Here is a 7,377-nt window from a genome sequence, read left to right as displayed (position 1 = left end):
AATCTAGTGAACCCCCAATGCCGATACATCTTTCCTCAAATAAGGGGACCAAAACCGTGCACAATATGTTTTAAAATGTCCCCTTGAACTCAAATTAAAATGGGACCCCGGAAAAAAACAAATGTGAGGTAATGCATTTTGGAAGGTCTAACGCAGGTAGGGAATATACAGTGAATGGTAGAACCCTCAAGAGTATTGAAAGTCAGAGAGATCTAGGTGTACAGGTCCACAAGTCACTGAAAGGGGCAACACAGGTGGAGAAGGTAGTCAAGAAGGCATACGGCATGCTTGCCTTCATTGGCCGGGGCATTGAGTATAAGAATTGGCAAGTCATGTTGCAGCTGTATAGAACCTTAGTTAGGCCGCACTTGGAGTATAGTGTTCAATTCTGGTCACCACACTACCAGAAGGATGTGGAGGCTTTAGAGAGGGTGCAGAAGGGATTTACCAGAATGTTGCCTGGTATGGAGGGCATTAGCTATGAGGAGCGGTTGAATAAACTCGGTTTGTTCTCACTGGAACGACGGAGGTTGAGGGGCGACCTGATAGAGGTCTACAAAATTATGAGGGGCATAGACAGAGTGGATAATCAGAGACTTATCCCCAGGGTAGAGGGGTCAATTTCTAGGGGGCATAGGTTTAAGGGGCGAGGGGCAAGGTTTAGAGTAGATGTACGAGGCAAGTTTTTTACGCAGAGGGTAGCGGGTGCCTGGAATTCGCTACTGGAGGAGGTGGTGGAAGCAGGGACGATAGGGACATTTAAGGGGCATCTTGACAAATACATGAATAGGATGGGAATAGAGGGATACGGACCCCGGAAGTGTAGAAGATTGTAGTTTAGTCGGGCAGCATGGTCGGCACGGGCTTGGAGGGCCGAAGGGCCTGTTCCTGTGCTGTACATTTCTTTGTTCTTTGTGTGACCAAGACCTTTGCCAGCAACTTTGCATCTACATTCAACAGGGCGATCGGCCTACACGACCCACAACCCTCCGGATGCTCATCCTGCTTCAAAATAAGGGAGATCGATGCCTGCGATAACGTTGGGGGGAGCACTCCCAGCTCCTTTGACTCATTAAAAGCCTTTACCAGGAGCGGCCCCAACAGTCTGGAAACTTTTTATAGAACTCAACCGGGTATCCGTCAGCCCCCGGGGCTTTACCTGATTGCATCGCCCCCTGATAACCTCCCCCAGCCCAATTGGGGCTCCCAGACGCTCCACCAACTCCTCATCTATCCTCGGGAACTCCAGCTCCCCCACCAGGAATTGCTTCATACCTTCCTCCCCAGCTCGGGGGTTCCGATTTATACAATCTACCATAAAATTCCCGAAACAGATCATTCACCCCCCGCCGGGTCCAGAACCACCTTCCACCCTGTGTCCCTCACTTTCCCAATCTCTCTGTCCGCCTCCTGGTTCCTCAACTGGTGTGCCAGCATCCTACTGGCTTTCTCCCCAGATTCATTCACTGCCCCGTTTACCCTCCTCAGCTGTCCCCTCCGCCTTACCTGTGGACAGGAGCCCAAATTCCAGCTGCAGTCTCTGACGCCCCTTCAAAAGCCCGTCCTCCGGAGGCTCCGCGTACCTCCTGCCCACCCGTAAAAACGTTGCCTACCAGCCTCCCTAACTCCGCCCGCTCAGCCTTCTCCTTACGGGTCCGAATTGAGATGAGTTCCCCCCCCTAATAACCGCCTTTGGTGCCTCCCACACCACCCCCGGCGAACCTCACCTGTGTCACTGATGTTTCTATATCCCCGAATGGCCTCCCTCACCCGCTCGCACACCTGCTCCTCCGCTAACAGCCCCACATCTCACGTCCATTGCAGCCGCTGGGCCTTTTGTTTGTTAGCCTGCAAGTCCACCCAGTGTGGGGCGTGGTCTGACACCACAATTGCTGAATATTCAGCATCTACCAATCTAGCCTCGGATCCAGCACCGCGTTGTCATCTTCCCCCATAATCAGTCGATGTGAATCTAGGTCCGGGATCTTCCCCAGCACCGTCTAACAAACTCAACATCATCCCAGCTTGGGGCATATATATTTACCGGTACCACAGCCATTCCCTCCAGTTTCCCACTAACCATAACATATCTACTCCCCCCCCCCCCCCCCCCCCTGGGTCCGCCTCTATCTTCCCCACCTCGAACGCCACCCGCTTATTGACCAGGATTGCTACGCCCCTCGTTTTAAAGTCTAATCCCAAATGGAACACCTGCCCACCCCATCGCTTCCTTAACCTAATCTGTTTTTTTAATATACATTTAGAGTATCCAATTCATTTTTTCCAATTAAGGGGCAATTTAGCGTTGGCCAATCCACCTAACCTGCACATCTTTGGGTTGTGGGGGCGAAACCCACGCAGACACGGGGAGAATGTGCAAACTCCACACGGACAGTGACCCGGGGCCGGGATCGAACCTGGGACCTCGGTGCCGTGAGGCAGCAGGGCTAACCCACTGATCAAAGACTCGCTACACAGTTAGTAAGTTCAAAAGCAATGCTCATTTATTTACACACAGTCAAATCTACACATGCATAAAACTCTACAACCTAAACTATCACTGTTACTAAAGCCTATACTTAGCTTCGGGTGCCCACTCAGTCAGAGGAACAATGGCCGTTGCTGGGTTCTGAGGCTGCTGGGTTGAGCTGGTTACAGGATAGCAACTAGCAGCGTCTATCTCGTAGCGTGCGTTGATTTGGAACTTACTTGGTCTGGTGTAGCTGCTAGGCAGGTCTCTCTCTTCACTGAGGGCCAAGGCCAAAGAAGAAAGATTCTACCTTGGGGAATACCTTTTATACCTAAAAGGGCTTCGCGCGCTTTTGGGCGGGCCTTGAACTAGGCCCCAATTAATTGGGCCTTTCCCAATCATCCTTATCGATCTTCCTCCCATCGAGGGGTGGGTTCCCTGATTGCTGGGCGTGTCCTAGGTGGCCGTTGGTTTGCTTTGTTTGAGTCTCCTCTGGCGCCGGGGTGTCTGCCTTAACATTGTTTATCTAAATGTTTCCCTTTTGTCCCCGGAGGTGGCTCATTAGTATGTAGATGGCTTGGCAGTTTCTGTCCTGTCTGAGAGCCAAGGCTCTAATCAAATCTACTCATGCATAAAACTCTACAACCTAAACTATCACTATTACTAAAGCCTATACTTAGCTTCGGGTGCCCACTCAGTCAGAGGCTTGCACCAGCTTGTTTCTCAGTATTGTCCAATTTTCCCTGCATTCTTTGCAAGTGTCCATTTTGTAATCGGGACGTGGCCATCCCAGATGGGGTAGAGAATTCCAGAGATTCGCAAACTCTCTGAAGGAATTTCTCCTCGCCTGGTCCCAAAATGGCCGACCCCTCATCCCGAGGCTTTGACTCTGTAACCAGGGTTACAAAAATCCTTCCAGCACCTCTGGGGAGAAAGCCAGTAGGATGCTGGCACACCAGTTGAGGAACCAGGAGGCGGACAGATCACCTCTCAAGGATCACGACAATTTAAACTCCAGGAGGAAAGGGATTCTGATTGGTTGGCCGAGATGCTGCAATGCGGAAAGCACTGGCGAACTCTCTGGGCTCCTCAGGCTCCTCGGCCAATCAAACTTGACTTGCCATCCAACCCTTTATTCCTGTAGTATAAATGGTTGCGATCCTTTGAAATTTGGTGTTCTTGCATTTGTCCTGATGTGTGGGTGGCACGGTAGCACAGTGGTTAGCACAGTTGCTTCACAGCTCCAGGGTCCCAGCTTCGATTCCCGGCTCGGGTCACTGTCCGTGCGGAGTCTGCATGTTCTCCCCAGTGTCTGCGTGGGTTCCCTCCCGGAGCTCCGGTTTCCTCCCACAAGTCCAAAGGTGCGCAGGGTAGGTGGATTGGCCATGATAAATTGCCCTTTATGGGGGATGGGGTGGAGGCGTGGGCTTGAGTGGGGTGCTCTTTCCAAGGGCCAGTGCAGACTCGATGGGTCGAGTGGCCCCCTTCGGCACTGTAATTTCTATGATTTCTAAGTTGCAAGGTGAAAAGCTTCAACAACATGTCTGTTATGGACGCCAGACCAGATCCCAACAGTGGCTAAGATACTGGACCAGAACTGCAATGTTTTCTTTCATTTTTAAGGCTATACGGAAAGATCGATTCACTCCAGGAGTGAATGCATAATTTGTTGATCGCTTGTTTATTTTTACAAACAAAAGAATGATATTTAAACTTTCAAACCCAACAAGAACAGATTATGTATCTTTTAATCTTAAAACACAAGTTCCCGTTAAACAGCAGCATTCGATGAACATACAGCTCCCAACTCCACTTACACAGGTAGGCAAAAATGATACTGGCATTCACAGGACATATTCCCGCTGTTAGTGCAGCTACTGCAGACCCCTTTTCAAAAGCCTGTCTCTGTGGCAGCTTTCACGACCTCTCCCGAAGCTTTCCAAATCATTCTGCCTCCAGCTATTCGAATGGGACTCTTTGTTCTCTCTTAAGCTCCACACAGCCCCTCAAAAGATGGTTCTGTCCTGGGGTGTCCAGACTTGAACTCATCATCGTTATCTGGGCTTTTGATTGCTCACTCCCACTTGCTCAAAAGAGCAGGGCCAGGCTACGAATATGCAACTAACCCCCAATGCTAGGCAGCATGGTGGTGCAGTGGTTAGCACTGCTGCCTGTGGCGCTGAGGACCCAGGTTCGATCCCGGCCCCGGGTCACTGTCTGTGTGGAGTTTGCACGTTCTCCCCGTGTCTGTGTGGGTTTCACTCCCACAACACAAAGATGTGCAGGTTTGGTGGATTGGCCACGATAAATTGCCCCTTAATTGGAAACAAATAATTGGGTACACTAATGTTAAAAAAATGTTTTAAAATAAAAATAACCTCCAATGTACAGACAAAATAAGCCATCATACTCTAATGGGCTAATGGCTGGTCAGATCAGAGTGTCCCGAAGGACAATGGATCTTGAGTGAATCACTCAAGGTTGAACAGGGGTATCCTGTTTATTCCTATTTACGAGTTTAAGTGGGACATTGTAACTCAGGCCAGGTGTGGGCATATCCCTCTGACTCAGTGCTAACAGTTTTACCCTCCGTCTGTTAACCCCTAAACTGCCCAGTACATCTTCGTTCCCATTTCCTCATAACTCCCTGTCGTAACCACCTCTCTCCCTCCATCAATCCTTGTGCTCTGTGCCACCGAGCGATTATTTTTTTTTAAATTTAGAGTATCCAATTAATTTTTTTCCAATTAAGGGGGCAATTTAGCGCGGCCAATCCACCTACCCTGCACATCTTTGGGTTGTGGGGGCGAAACCCCCGCAGACACGGGGAGGATGTGCAAACTCCACACGGACAGTGACCCAGAGCCGGGATCGAACCTGGGACCTGCCGCGAGGCAGCACTGCTAACCCACTGCGCCACCGTGCTGCCCCTCACCGAGCGATTATTAACGAGACTTTACCCTCCAATCCCTTTGTAGCAAAGGCCAGCCGACCCCTATGCCTTCCTCATTGCTCGCCGTGCCTGCAGGCTAACTGTTCCCCGCCCCGAAAACCCGGGTGGGATATCGGGATTCGCAGACGGGAAATATGGGGAGAACGCAGGGGGGGGGGGGCGTCGACGGGTAACGCGAGCGGGACCCGTGGGGTCAGCGGCCGGCTCTTTGATGTTTTGAACTGTCCTTGGCCGTGTCATCTCCAGCTGAAACACTAGGAGGAGCTAGTGCACCATCTCGAACTCTGAAAGACTCACTCGCCCCTCCCCCCCCTTCCAACCATGGTTGCCAACGCTCCCGGGCTCTCCTGGAGGAAGTTGGCAACATCGGTAGGGGGTCCAGATGAGGCCATTCGAGCGTCAATCTGCCCCCCTTCCGGTTGGCTGTGGGGAGACGAGGCGTCCTGTGGTGAATGTATTCACCGGGAGATGTGGTGCCTGCGTAACCTTTAAGGATTGAGCTGGAACCCCGGTGGGCTCTGCCTCTGGCTCCGCCCCCCCCGGGACGGTATATAGTCCTGCGCCCGGTGGGTGGCGCTCATTTTGTACAGCGGTCACTGGCAGGCTAGTTCTTTGTGTCATCAAGCCTTCGTCCACTTGTTCAGATGGTCTCGCTGTGAATTGATGGTATATCACGTCCACAGGATGGACCAATGGCATTCGTGCGGGCCAGGTTCTGGGGTAGGGGAGGGTGGCGTAGGTGCGGCGGGTGCTCAAGGTGCCCGGGATACCGCCAAGGAACGTTTGTGCACCTTTGGGTGGGCGATACGTAAATTAAATCAACAATTTAGGGCAGCACACGTGACTAGCACTGCGGCTTCACAGCGGCAGGGTCCCAGGTTCGATTCCCCGCTGGGTCACTGTCTGTGCGGAGTCTGCGCGTCCTCCCCCCGTGTCTGCGTGGGTTTCCTCCGGGTGCTCCGGTTTCCTCCCACAGTCCAAAGACGGGCAGGTTAGGTGGGTTGACCGCGATAAATTGCCCCTTAGTGACCAAAAAGGTTAGCAGGGGTTATTGGGTTATGGGGATAGGGTGGAAGTGAGGGCTTAAGTGGGTCGGTGCAGACTCGATGGGCCGAATGGCCTCCTTCTGCACTGTATGTTCTGTGCCCCCCCCCCACCACCCCCCCAACCTCAGGATGTCCCAAAACACTTTGCAACCAATGAAGCGCTTCCTCGAAAAGTGTTGAAATTAAACATGGTGGCCATTTTGTTTCAAACCCGTTCATGTGATGTGGGCGCGGTTGGCAGGCCGAGCATTTAATGCCCGTTCCTGTGTGTCTGGAGTCACGTCTAGGCCAGACCGGGTAAGGATGACAGACTTCCTTCCCGAAAGGGCATTAGCAAACCATATGGTTCTTTTTTAAGACAGGGGTTTCATGTCACCGTTAAGACCTTTAACTCCAGATCTGCCGTGGCGGGATTTGAACCTGGGACGGTGGATGACTGGTCCAGCAACAATACAACTACGCCACCGCCCTCCCGGCCAATTAGCGCACAAAAAGTGCCCGCGAGCCGCAACGCGACCGCGGCGACCCGAGAATGAACAAACAAGGAGCCGGAGGAGGCCCTCGGGCCTCGGGGATGTTTCGGTGATGCTGGTTGACCTCAGGATGGCTTGGGAGAACACCCCACCCCACCCCAGCTACCCTACCTCTCGGGGTTCACCTCTCATTCCAAAGGCAGCACTCGTGGCGGTGCGGCACCCCCTCGGTGCAGGACCAGGGGCAGCAGCCTCGGATTTTGCGCTCGAGGGCGGGACTTGACCCCCCCCCCCCCCTCCCCCCCTCGGCCTTCTGGGTCAGCCCTGGACGACACTCCCGGCCTGCAATCGGCCAAGCCTTTGCCTCACGGCCGGGGTGGAAGCGAGGGGGCATTGAGAATGGTCTGAGTGCCTCTTTTAGTGGGGGTGGGGGTA

This window comes from Scyliorhinus torazame, chromosome 24, assembly GCF_047496885.1.
Source record: "Scyliorhinus torazame isolate Kashiwa2021f chromosome 24, sScyTor2.1, whole genome shotgun sequence".
NCBI classification, from domain to species: Eukaryota; Metazoa; Chordata; class Chondrichthyes; order Carcharhiniformes; family Scyliorhinidae; genus Scyliorhinus; species Scyliorhinus torazame.
The sequence above is the reverse complement of the archived record's forward strand: the minus strand, read 5'-3'. Positions refer to the sequence as shown.